The sequence below is a fragment of the Rhipicephalus sanguineus genome, chromosome 2 (assembly GCF_013339695.2).
Source record: "Rhipicephalus sanguineus isolate Rsan-2018 chromosome 2, BIME_Rsan_1.4, whole genome shotgun sequence".
NCBI classification, from domain to species: domain Eukaryota; kingdom Metazoa; phylum Arthropoda; class Arachnida; order Ixodida; family Ixodidae; genus Rhipicephalus; species Rhipicephalus sanguineus.
In genome coordinates, this window is record NC_051177.1 from 229,542,882 (window position 1) to 229,556,847 (window position 13,966).

Sequence of the window (13,966 nt, forward strand, 5' to 3'; positions counted from 1 at the left end):
TAGATAGATAGATAGATAGATAGATAGATAGATAGATAGATAGATAGATAGATAGATAGATAGATAGATAGATAGATAGCACTTTTCACGCCTCTGAGCATGCTTTCCGCAACGGCTGATAGCACGTGGGATGGGTACCCTGCCAAAGCTAGGCGCTCTGTTTGCTTAAAAGGGCCTTGCACCCATACTTTACCCTCCGATTTTTACATTGGAACGCGTTCCTTGTATCGTCCTGAGATGAATGCAAAAAGAATTTTGGAGATAGACGCACGGAAACGGAAGTTATTGAACTTACAAATTCAAAATAAAAGCAGACGACAGAAACTGGCGTACCATTTCGTATTTCACTTGCCCAGTGACGTGTCACTGGAGTTTTGTATGCTTCCAATCAAAACACAACTTACATTTTGCCATACTGGAACCCCGCAGCACATGGTGGCCTTCTAGTCGCAAGCTGGCGCCGCTCCTTTTGACGGCTTCTGTGCCGCACAAGTTAGCAGATGGACTGTATCAATGTATGCTTACATGAGAAGGAAGAACGGTAGGCCGGTAGGCGGGAGGACGTTCAAACGTTTCAGAAACGATGAGCTCCTCCGACTGGACAGACCTAGAACGTGAACTCCTACGGAGAAGCGAAGCGCTAAGCGTCGTTCCGTATGACGACATGCCGCTGGAAATTTCAGCACCGTCACCGAGAGCGACGCTACAAGAGCACGACAGTGACGAGGGCCATGGAGAAGCACCGCGTCCCGAGGATCCCGACGACCACGACGACCACGTGGATCGCGCCAACATGAATTGGTGAGGCTATCGTGTGGTCGTTGACGTTTCGTTTCGTAGTCGCTCACGTGTAGGCGCCTTGAGTGGGCCGTTCGGCAGCGCCATCTGTGTCGCAGTTTCTGATAAGTTAAAATCGATGCACAAATTGGTGTCCTTTTCGCAGCTGTAACGAGCATTAAACACATTGTTGTCGATGAATTCGCCCTCGCGAGCTTCCTGGTTAGCTCAATTGGTAGAGCGACCGCCCCGGAAAGGCGTTGGTCCCGGGTTCGATCCCCGGACCAGGACGAATTTTTCGGCAACTGAGAGGCGTTATTTCTGAGAAATCCGTATGGATTTTCTTGTGGCTTTGTGCTACAAATGGTTGGTTGTCTATTCTCACTTTCTTAACCCTTCCGCCACCTTGCGGGTTTCCGCAAAACTGATTTGCCGAAATTGTCGTTGTACGACGCTGAAATCGGCGCGGAAACCCATTTCGGAAGCAAATTAAAATATCAAACGCTTCGTTCTCGCCGCTTTCGTTCGTGCCACAGCAGTCATCAAGACCCATAGAAAGCAAACGGCCGATAAAAATAATGTGCGTAATTAAGGGTGCAGGGCCCCTTTAAGGTGGCGGTTCCACTCCAGTGAATTTTCGTTCGGAGCCACCAGAAGACGCCACCAAATCATGTTTGGGAAAAAGGGAGGAAAATGCGTTCTCCGCATGTCGCAGCATGCGACGACTAAGAGCCTGTCCCTGCTGCAACCGCTGCAACTAATCCATTTTTTCAGGTGCGTCGCTGCTTCCACAATCTGCTTTGAAACGTTTCAAATGTGCGTGACGCCCTCCCCCCCCCCTCTCCCCAACAAAAACGAGCGGCTCAGAGAGCCCTTGTACTCCCGTGCAACTGTCCAGAAAAGAGGTGCCTCTCTCTCTCTCCTCGGAACGTATGACTAGAGTCCTTCGTATAACTATTTACAAGAGAGTGCTTAGGTGCTGAGCCACGCTGCCTAAAGGGTTACTGGAAATAATGGTTCGGTTTCCGAATCGACTCTTTCTCTCCCTCTCTCAAGAACAGTACAAGACCGTTCGTTTGTGACGAAGTTGCTTTGTCACCACAATACGACGGAGTTGCTTTGTCGGCGCTTTCGAGAAACGCTGCTGTGGAAATGCGCCTGTCGTAGGTGGAAATCGAATCCACGTCCACGAGCTAAGCGGTGCGACCCCTAAACCGCTAAGGTGTGCCATACACGGCGGGTCGGAGCCAGCGTATCCTGCAAAAATTCCGCTTGCAGCGTAATCTAGCAATTTGATAGTAGAACAAGCGCGATTGAACGTGATGGGTTATTTTCACGACACTTGCCGCGCCGTTGTTTTACAGCGAAAGCTGTTACGAGATCATTTCAGCGGCCGTTTTTGGCGCCGTAGTTGTCCGCCGCCGCCGCCGGTGTCCGTAACCAGTATCGCTCGAAATAAGGAAGAAAAACGAAATAAGAAAAAATTCCAGGATGGAACGATGTTCGAGCCTGGGCCCTCTGCGTGTGAGTCCAGTATTCAACCTCTGAGCCATGCCGGTGCTTGAAACTGCTTCGCAAAAAGGTCCTATACAGGGTTCATGTCGGGAAGGAACCACATTAGCATATGGGTCATTCCAAGTGAAACGTCCCAGCCCAAAATTCGACCGCCAGCGATTCTATTGAAAAAAATTGAGCTAGAAGGTAACTATGTGAGAGTGATTTTAGTAGAGTATTTTCGTTCAGAAAAATTATCTGGTCACGTGACGGCCTTTTGAAAATTCCGGCGAGATGGAAAAGTTGGGTGGGAATATATTACGCGTGCTCACCCTTGAAACTGGGTACAATGGCACATTGTGTTTTAAACCATTCTATTGTCATTTTTCTTTCACGTGACGTCACAAGAAAAACCATATATTAATTTTCCGGCTTAAATAGGCTTAGCAAAGAAGCAAGAAAACGTGCAAATTCAGACAATTTTCGTAAAACCGGCGGCAACGTTTCAGCCGCAAAAATTTTATAGCTGTTTTACCAGTCAACGTAGTATCTGCTAAAAATATTTTTAACCTTTGTAAGCTAGCGTTTCTTGAGATAAATGCTTGCAAAGTTGACAAAAAATGACTTTTGGGGGAGATTCACTCGTAAATTAAGCATTGAGGCCCTCGTGATAAAAATATGTGAAAGGGTTCTTTATATGCTCCAACGTCTTCTCTTGTGATGTGGAAATTTTTATTCCTGTAAATTTTGTTTAAAGCGAAAAAATAATTTTTGACGTCCACAACCAATGTCACTGGAATGCACTACCGATGTCTGTCTTTTCTGCAGAACACGTGCTTTTTCTCAGCGATTTTTTGGGCTTGCATGAGGGCTCCGTTAGTGTATCAAGCAAACTATGGCAGCGTTATTTCGCATCAGTGTATACGCATATCGGAATTAGCTTACTTTCGTGCCTTCATAACTGGCTTTCTTGGCACTAGGGGGAAGTCAGGCAGACGAGCACAGCATGGGCATTAGCGTTTGGCAGTGGTATTTATTGGCTTACTCTGCTTCATTTTATGCCACACGGATGTGTGAATCACATGATTTCTTGCTCTCGGGTGTCTCACACTAGCATGAGAACAGCGTTTCATGGTTTACCAACACTTGCAAAAGGAAATTATGGCTTGAAAACGTAAATTTCTTGTTGTTCAGGCCTATTGCTTTCCGATGCGCCGTCCTCTGGTCGCATTTTCTACACCTTAATCGTTAATGTCAAAGTAGGCCACCTTGTCATACATACGGGCTTTCTCACTTGAAGTTCATGACTGTTGGAGAATGATGCAATCCCAACACGTTCTTCTGAAAAAGTAATAACAGTATCTGGGGTTTTAAGTGCCAAAACCAAGACATGATTATGAGGCACGCCATAGTGGAGGGCTCCGGAAATTTCTACCATCTGGTGTTCTTTAACATGCACTGAAATCCCACAGTACACGGCCTCTAGTATTTTGCCTCTATCGAAACGCGAACGCCGAGGCCGGGATTAAACCCGCGACCTTTGGGTCATCAGCCGAATACCGTAACTGTTACACCACCGCGGCGGACAGTGTTGAAGGAGTAGGCGGTTCGAAATGGTACAGTTGTCGGGTCCCTTTGACAGAGATCACCATGGCGAATCTCTGAGCGAGCTGGGTTCTCGTTTCTTGAATTTTGCAATGTGGCAACCAAATCACTGTAACACTCTTTACATTACTTTTGGTCCAGCCAAACAAAGCATGTGGTGGCGGAATCTGACCACCATATGACCTTCGTAGACTTGCTCTTGCTGCCAGATGTTTCAGTGGGCCGCCAACATCGTCGCATGCGCTTTTGACATGGGAAGTGACAAGCAAGTTCCACTCTGCTTATAGGTTGTGGTCCTCCTCGGGGTAGCAAAAGTTCAAAATGTTATTTCTATTTTAGGCATGTAGCCCTTTAGGGGCCCGGCTTGTCGTCCATCTACTGTCTGATGCCTCATGGTCAATATATACATACCTAAAACAAGGCTGACAAAAACCAGTGGAAATAAGCTAACAAGGTCTTAAATAATATGAGCTACAGAACTAACCAAGTATCAATCGCAATAATTTACCTAAAATCACGGAAAACGATTCTGTTTGCCAGCGCCTACCAGTGACATTGGTTGTGGACATCAAAAATTATTTTTTCGCTTTAAACAAAATTTACAGGAATAAAAATTTCCACATCACAAGAGAAGACGTTGGAGCATATAAAGAACCCTTTCACATATTTTTATCACGAGGGCCTCAATGCTTAATTTACGAGTGAATCTCCCCAAAAAGTCATTTTTTGCCAACTTTGCAAGCATTTATCTCAATAAACGCTAGCTTACAAAGGTTAAAAATATTTTTAGCAGATACTACGTTGACTGGTAAAACAGCTATAAAATTTTTGCGGCTGAAACATTGCCGCCGGTTTTACGAAAATTGTCTGAATTTCCACGTTTTCTTGCTTCTTTGCTAAGCCTATTTAAGCCGGAAAATTAATATATGGTTTTTCTTGTGACGTCACCTGAAAGAAAAATGACAATAGAATGGTTTAAAACACAATGTGCCATTGTACCCAGTTTCAAGGGTGAGCACGCGTAATATATTCCCATCCAACTTTTCCATCTCGCCGGAATTTTCAAAAGGCCGTCACGTGACCAGATAATTTTTCTGAACGAAAATACTCTACTAAAATCACTCTCACATAAATACCTTCTAGCTCAATTTTTTTCAATAGCATCGCTGGTGGTCGAATTTTGGGCTGGGACGTTTCACTTGGAATGACCCATATGCAATATAGCATGGTAGAAGAGTAACATAAGCACCAAGCGTCGCACAACGCGAATTCTGTAACCAGGCGTCACACAATGCGAATTGCGCAACGAGTAGGTTGTTGAATGCTTCCAACCCATTACAAAGGGCTCTGCCATCGTCATCAGGCACAGCATCAACAAAGTGCGCATAATGCCTTACATCCGTTTAGCAGGTACCAACGCTCTCCGTAGAATGACGAAAAATGGCACAGTGCCTGCTGCCCTACTTCTCGAAAATTAGAATGATTTGTAGTGATTTCCTCGCAAGTGCACTTGTATTGGTTACCAAGGAAGCCCATAAGCGCATGATCCGTTTCCTCGGGGTCTCAGTAAAATTGCAATGATTTAGAGCGTAGTGGGTTCCTCGCAAGTGCACTTGTATTGGTTGCCAGAGAAGGCCATAAGCGCACGATCCGTTTCCTCGGGGTCTCAGTAACATTGCAATGATTTAGAGCCAGTGGGTTCCTCGCAAGTGCACTTGTATTGGTGGCCAAGGAAGTCCATAAGCGCATGATGCATTTCCTCGGGGTCTCAGTAAAGTTATTCGCCCCCCCCCCGTCTCTCTCCCACGTCAACGTATGTTATACAGCATGACGGGAGAGGGAAATAGCGACCGGGCGTCACCCAATGCAAATTAAATAACTGGTGGGCCGTTTAAAGCTTCCAACCCATTACAAAGGGCTGAGTCATAATTCTTCATCGTCATCAGTCGTCGCGTCAACAAAGTGCACATAATGCTTTACAGACGTGTAGCTGGTGCCTCGCTTCTCCGCTGAATGACGAATAATGGCTTAGTAGGTGCTTCCTAACTTCACAAAAAGTGTGATTTATGGCGTAGTGGGTACCTTTCTAGTGTACTGGTATTGTAGCCCCAAGAGAGCTTACAACGCGCTCTAGAAACGCCGCTCTTCCAGCTTTCGCTGTGACTGTGCTGCGGTTTCAGCGCAGGCCTGGCGTTTTTAAAGACGATAGTCTTTCTTGGGGAACTTAAACGCAGAAATTTTGGTCTGTCTTTCTGTCTTTCTGTTTGTCGGCACGTCCCTCGATTCAGCCACTCGGCCAAAGTTGAACCACTTGCCCAAGGGCCAGCCGTCTTGAACTGGTACGGCTGTTCATACTTGTGAACGTTGTCGATCAAAAAGTAAATATCATGCATATCTGAGGTGCAACATCACTAGGTAAGTATTAGGTGGCGTGTTCCTTTAATAGAAAATGCATACATACGTAATTTTAAGGACCCTAGTTTCTTAAAGGGGCCCTGCAACACTTTTCGAGCATGCTCAAAAAGCGCTGCCGATCGGTAGTCGAGGCTCCCGAGAACACGCGAGCCAAATACTATAGCGATGCGCACGGCCTGGAATTTACAATAAATTCTCAAAGTCAGCTGAAAATCGCTCCCTCTTCTCTCGACAAATGATGTATTAGTCCGCAAAATATGACGCGATTGTCGGCAGTTCCACCATTGGCTGATGCTATAATCACGATAACACCCTCATTATTACTTTCGTTGTTAATTTTGAGTTCAATAAGTAGATAATATGTATGTTTGTATTATGTTATCGCGTTAAAAACACCGAACAAACATTAATATTAGCACTTCCGGTCTCACCGACAGCTCGTCTGCTCGTAGTTGCGTGGTTCCGTTTTCTTCGCCATGCGCAGTGCCGAAAACGTGAATATTTCTGTGCTTTTGACCATCACCGGTTGCCGTTGAGAGTGGCAGCCGTTCGAGTGTTGCCTCGTCAGCTGAGAACTGCATCGTCGGCACGTTCTCACGACCGACCGAGGCACGGGTGCAGCGTGTCTCCGATAACAATGCTGGCGTCCGGTAATGGCGGCGCTTCGGGGTCGTCTGCCAGTGCCGTCTTACGAGGCGGTGTATCGGAGTATGGGCCGAAACCGATCTCAGCTGTCATTCGTTCCAAACGAGCGCGCACGTTTGCTTCCACGGTTGGCAGAGCGATGAAAACACTACGGCGTTCGAGGTGCACACCCAACATTACCAAACCGACGCGCAGTTTTCAAGCGCGCGCGATACACAGCGCGATCGACTCCGCTCGACGAGAACGACGCAAGCCGACCGGAAGTGGCGGCACAGACCACGTGGTTGCGCCGAGACGCCAGAGAGAAAAAAATGAAAAAAATGCCGCCGGCGCTGACGTCGCCTCCTCGCACCTCCGCCCTCCTTCCCTCCCCTCACGCCGCGCGCAGCTTTCCGCGCGCTCGCTGCGTTGAGTTGAGAGAGAAAGCTGCGGAACGTGATCTCTATAATTTGGTAACACCACTTAGACTTGACGGATTCGAAAAATATTTGCGGCATATGGCTCGTGAAGAGTCATACGTCAATAATGGGACTATTCCAATATAACAAAGAAAGGTGTTGCAGGGCCCCTTTAAGCTGCGCTGAAAATGCATAAGAATGGAAGCTTGAGCGAGTTGGTATGCGTTCATCTTTGTTGAAACAGCGCTCACTAGACGACGACGAAGTAAAAGAAGGTACAGGACAGGCGCTGCCTGTCCTGTGCCTTCTTTTACTTCGTCGTCGTCTAGTGAGCGCTGTTTCAACAAAGCTGAAAATGCGACTGCGCTGAAATTTGCCTTCCTCCGTGCCCTTCGCACGAGCTCATTGTTGTGTTTCGGTTTCGGTTCTGTATTGCACTGTACGAATGCCATGGGTTGGTGTTGAAAAACTTTAGTTTTGAGAAGGCCAAGAAGGTGAAAAAAAATATTTAAAAAATGAAAAAGCAGCGTTATGGGCGGCCTTCAGGCTGCCGGTTGTGGGCGCCGCTCTGGCGTTCCTGTTTTACCCAGGCGACGTGTAAATAAAAGAGTGTGTGGAGAGTACTCGTTGAGTGCGGACGTTTCTCTGCTTCAGCGCTTCGCGCCAAACCGCGTTTTCGGGCTGGCTGGCGTCCCCGCCGGTCGCGTTGGTCACCGCCGGTCTTCGCCTTCTGCTGCGCCGGGACTACCAGCACGCAACACAGCACTCATGTTTCCCGACGTATTGCCAGATGGCGTCCATATCTCACACAGCGCCTCTTCTATCGTCTTTACACGACATTTGCAGCGAAGCACGCAGATACGCGGCCAATTTTTTTGCTGGTCTGAATGCTGACGACGCATAAATGAAGGAAAGGCCGCAGAAAAGACATTACAGCAATCTACATCTGATTGACGTGGAGGTCTACAGCTTAATTGTGTTTGATTAAATAAATATGCAGCAAGTACAAAACAATGTTCTTATAATTCTTTTAGGTGTGCTTCGTATGGTATATGTGCTGTTCTTGCGGTGGACTAGACCACCTAACTAGCCCTCCTAACCACACTTCTGGAAAACTATACGTTTGGCTGCAAAAAAAGAAAGAAAAAAAATCACACCATCTCCCGCTAAAGGGGACCATGAGGCAATGCGAAGCAGTGTTTCGGCATGTAGAGCCCGCGTTCTAGAGGTGGAGTGGTGAGGGGGAAGTGGAGAGGGGGAGGGGAAAGGGAAGGGGAGCGCTGATGTGGAGAGGGGGAGAGGAGAGGGGGATGGGGGAGGAAAGGGGGAGAGGTGATGTGGAGAGGGGAAGGGGAGAGGCGGAAAGGGAGAGAGTGGAGAGGGTTTGCGCATGCGCAGTAAGGGTGGTCACGCCGCACACCACCACCACCACCGGATTGAATTCCGCCATAAGATGCTTCACATCTAAAAATGCCCCCACCTCCCCGAAGGGAATCGTGAGGAAATGCGAATACATTTCTTGCGCCGAGAGTACACGGCGTAGTAATTTTAATGGCGTAAAGCTGGACACATCGACGCGCTCAAGTGTCTCCCTTTCGGGTGCCTCTTTCAACGAACGCTTCCTACGTGCGTTCGTAATTACCTCAGGGATGTTGACACCGCCTTCAGTGCAGCACAAACGCGTTTAGAACGCGCTGTTTTCAGGCTATGCCAAGGCAGCACAAACGCTACAAACGCGTTTGAAACGCACTGCATTGAGGCGGTGTCGCAGGGAGGAGAGAGAGCGAATGGCGAGAGAAGGAGTGGCGAAGCACTGCACCTACCCTCTCCTGCACTTTTCCACACACGCGGGAGCTCCGCCGAGCTCCCACGATACAGCGCACTCAGACGCCAGAGCGCGCTCCTCCTCTCCACTCACTCTCCGCTACTCCACCCGCACCACCTGCTCCGGTTGCTAGGGGCGAGGATAAGCGCGCGCGCCCGCAGCTGTTGCTATGGAAGAGGGAGTGAGAGCAGAGAGGCGCGCGGACAACGCCGGATGCCTCACATAGCCCGACTAAGAAATGCATTCGCATTTAAAACAACTAGGTCATGCAACATACTTCGCCCACGCACGTGGGCTCAGTCAACACCACCTAGACTAGCTAAGGCCTCTTCACTCCTCGGTCAAGTCACCACACTACGACGGGCGGGAGGAAGCAGCTCCGTCGTAGTGTGGTGACGTAGGCGCTAGGAGGGGAGGATATGAATAGGCCTTAGCTAAAGCCCCTATACCTTCGGAAAAGTACAGCTTTCTCTTGATCTACGCCGCTTCCTCCTCTCCACGCCTCTGATAGGGCGGCTGCGGTCACGTGGTAGCGCGCGCCCTCTTTCTCGGTATTTTGTTTCCTTCGCCTCTCGGCGCCATGTTGAACGCTTCAACGTACCATGTGCTGTGTGTTCGCCCCATGTGAAGTGCACGAAGTGTGAAGTGCACGTGTGCGTCTCGCTCGTTTTGTCGCGATGCCGGGTTGCTGTGCGTTTGGCTGCCATAACCGTGACACCCAAGGGAAAAAGCTTTCTGCCATTCCTCGCGGAAAAGAGAATGCAGGTCGTCGCATAGTCTGGCTACACAGAATAGGTGGAGCAAACTTCGAGCTGAGATCGGGCGGCTTTGTGAGGTATGTGCTCGTGCATTTTAACTCTTGATAGGCGTCTTGCTTTGCTGTGTGACATATGTGGTGTATTACTTACCTAATGTCACACGAAATTTTGTGTAATTTGTCATGCACCAAGACAGTCACTTGCTCGAGCAAGTGACTGTCTTGTACAGCAGATGGTCGAAATTTCCAGAGCCCTCAACTACGGCGTGCCTCAATCATATCGCGGTTTTGGCACGTAAGACCTCACATATTATTAACCCTGAAAAAACGAGTGTCATGCACTGTAACACTAGGTTGTGTTCCACACATTCTACTAACTTTTCACTGTGATGTGCAGATGGAAGGGCGAAGACAGAGCCAGCGTTGGAATGAAAGTGCGATAGCAAAAACGAAAAAGAACCTAGCGCGCAGAATTTATCGAAAGCCGTGCATTTACGTGCAGTTCCTCCATCATATTGTCTAATTTGGCGAACCACTTCTGGGTGGCAGTCACAAGTTTCTGCAAATTCGGAACATGAGCGGGGCTTTAGTTCAGCGGACCGTGGCTCACCAGCCCGCGTGTCATCATGAATTATCGCTCCACACATTTAGCGCATAAGTTTCAAAACGCTACAAATGGCATATATCACCTGTGCTGTACTTTTGCAAAATATCTCGCATTGCACATAAGTACGGCAATAAAAACATGTTTCTGAAAGGTATGCTCGTTGAGTGGGATATTTAATCGAGCTGCAGCCGCTGAAGATGTCAATTTGAAATTCGACACCTCAATAGAATGAGTGGGTTAATGTCGTTGGTTTTGGCATACTGGTTTTAAGTTTTCATTTATTTGTTTAATAACTTCATTTATTGTCAAGCTGCTCCGCACAGGCCAAACGTCCCAGAACGGCGTACTGCGAGCACACGTCATTGGGCAGGCAAAGAAGATAATAATGATACATGTGCTTTTACGAGCCAAAACCACGATATGATTACGAGGCACATTGTAGTGTAGGGCTCCGGAAATGTTGACCATCTGGTGTTCTTTAACGTGCACTGACATCGCACAGTACGCGGGGCCTCGAGCGTTTCACCTCTATCGAATTCCGACCGCCGCGGCGGAGACCGAACACGCGACCTTCGGATCAGCAGGTGAGCGCCGAAACCGATACATCACCGCGGCGGGCAGGCCGAGGAGAAGTAAGATATGTGAAATGTCATGAAGTTTTGATCGAGAACCTTCATGGGAATTACAGGTATTGCTCCTGTTATGTATGATAGAGATACTTTATACCATAGGCGTATCTACCGGGGGGGGGGGGGCAAGGGGGGCGCTAGCCCCCCACCGAGAAATGTAGGGGGGGCGGAGCCCCCCCACATTCGACAGTGGTTCTTGTCGGCTGCAGACTGGGAAACTAACAAGTCAGGCAAAGTTTTACTTGAGCGCAGCAATAACGTAATTTTGTAATAAAATTTGTGCTACGATTCTGCTGCGACGACTGTCCTCCGTGTGTCATGGCAACACACTGTAGGCTACCTGCGGTGCGGGCTGCCTATTCCACGCTTGCGCGCCCTGCGCTCGAGCATTGCAGAGGAGGCTATCGCTCAGCAGCGGCCCTATAACACCACAGCAATCTGTCATGATTTTATTTTGTCCTGCCTGGCCTGAAATTTAAGTAACCTGCGACGCAAATATGGTCGGGAACGCGTAAACGTTTTAGAGCCCCATCAAACACTCTCCTTTTTCAGGAAATGCAGTTTCTTTGAAAACGAATAGCATCGCCACTACTCCATATTCAAGCTGCTGTGAGTTGATGAGTGTGCAGAAGTGTCCAGTATTTTAGTTGCGCCTAGCCAGGAGAGCTAAAATAGGATCCCACTTTAGTCTCCGATTAGCCTGCTTCACTTGGCTTATCATATGGTAGCCTGCAGCGATCGTGGCGGCTTGAAACAAGGCAGTGGGTTCGAGCACATTGAGAAGCCCAGCTTTCAAGTTTGCCCCGTTAATTGATCTACCTCACCAGGGAGATGATCAGCGTCCACGGTTTTCTGGACTAAGAAGGCTGCCTACCTGCAAAGAATTGCGCTTGTTCCTAATAATGTTTATTTCCCTTTCTACCTCTTTGTCAGCAACGATGAGTTCACAGAGAGTTGTAGACGCGCAAAAACATTTCAGCATCGTTATACTACAACTGAAAAGTACCTGTCATACACATATGAATTAATCTCGCCCGCTGCTATAAGCAGCCGCTGCCAATGTGATTGGCTAGCAGCCTTCTTAAATTACGTTCAGAAAGAGACACTGTCGGGCTATTCCGAAAAAAATTAGTTGTTTTTCAGCACAGTAATGTGCTGCCTATTGTGCACACTTCATTTTAACGCCGCGAGTTTTCGCAGACTTGTGATGTCGCGTAACAACTGGAGGCGATTTCATGGCACATTGAAAATTTTTGACGAATAGCGAAGAACCAATGACAAACAATACGCCGTATTGAAAATAGTTCATTATTATTATTTTTTACGCAGTCATGCGTACGTGGTAATTAGGCGGTGGAACACTTACGCGTCATTTGTTCCATCGTTTTATGAGCAGGTGCTGTCAGCATAACCCAGAAAATTTCGACCACTCATTAACAGCTAAAGACCTATACAGAAGGAGACAATGCGGGGTAGTTTAACATTATAATGGCCCGCATTTTTTCAAGGAAAATTTAAGCTTACACAGTTTATGTAGACTATTTACTTGGAGCAACCGGAGGAAAAGAGTAAAGGGCAACTTCACCGCTTTTCAGTCCACCCCCCACCCAAGCTGGGAAAAATAGGAGGGCAAGGAACAACACCTAGTATATAAATTCGTATTCATTTATAATCTTCTAACTATACACAACCAGCTCAATGTGGTTTCCTTAAGTATGTGGTTTCCTTAAGTAATGTGGTTTCCTTAAGCGCGCGTTCATGACGCGCGCTGACGTAACTTCTTTCCCCCGTGCCGACCCTCCCTGTCTTGTCTAGCTTCCATTGCGCTCGTCGTCACGAGAAAAGAGAAAAAGCGCTGAGAGCGTGCGGCAAACCCCCGTTCGGGGCGAAATGCTCACCAAACCATTCGTCTTTGTGGTGCAGGTCGTGGCTGCCGTTTTAGGAACGCAAGCTGCTGAATATGCCTCCGTTTTGACATACCCGTCACATGACTGGAAGGATCATCACGGCATCGAGATTCGACTGCGTGGTCACCGTTGTCTTATCGCAGTGGCGCACCGACGGGGAGGGGGGGGGGGGGTTGGTGGTTGTAACCCCCCCCCCTCCTGAGGCCGACCTGACCCCCCCCCCCCACCTTGTAAGTGCTTCACGGTCATTGTCACCGAGCATCCAACGTACACGTTCAAGGCCCTTGTTGACATAGTCGTTTCAATTCAAGAGGTAGTCTGAGGTCAATTTTCTCTCATTTACTCCAGAAATGTGTTGTATTCACTCATCTACTCCTAAACTGAAAGAGCGCAAACCGCGTGCTCTGTGGCTCTGCGTTCACTTCCAGCGAAGCAGCTTTGCACGAAAGAAAAGATGCTTTCACGGGTCGTCAGTTTGACCCCTCTTCTTTTCTTGCCCCCTGTGATTACTGCAATAGAGCAAGGAGATATTTCGGAATCTTCTAAACAAGCTATTGTTTCTTTTTTCTTCATTTATTTGATTCTCGGAGGAAGTCTAAAAGGGGCAGTGTACGATGATAATGCGCCGCGTGACTTGGCCACAGACATCGGTGCACAGTGCATGTGACATCAAAAAGTATTGTGTATAGCAGCTCAGCCAGCTGTGTACGGAGTGCTACATACATGTTTGTCCAGAACAAGAGTTCGCACTGTTGGCCGTTTATAACATTATTATCGGGTTCACATGGGCAAATCTAATGCACTTACCTGCACACATGCAAATTATACCAGGTTCACTGGGACGCTTCTAATGCAATTAGAGATTAAGATATCAAGTGCCTAAATACCACTAAATTGTCGGCCTCAC

At 47.9% G+C, this 13,966-nt stretch overlaps 1 non-coding gene across 1 annotated transcript; it reads left to right on the plus strand.

Moving 5' to 3' along the window:
• The first annotated feature begins 994 nt into the window (after nt 1–994).
• On the plus strand, nt 995–1,068 carry Trnas-gga (transfer RNA serine (anticodon GGA)). Its single transcript has one exon. It is a non-coding gene; the product is annotated as a tRNA-Ser (tRNA).
• Nucleotides 1,069–13,966: the final 12,898 nt, after the last annotated feature.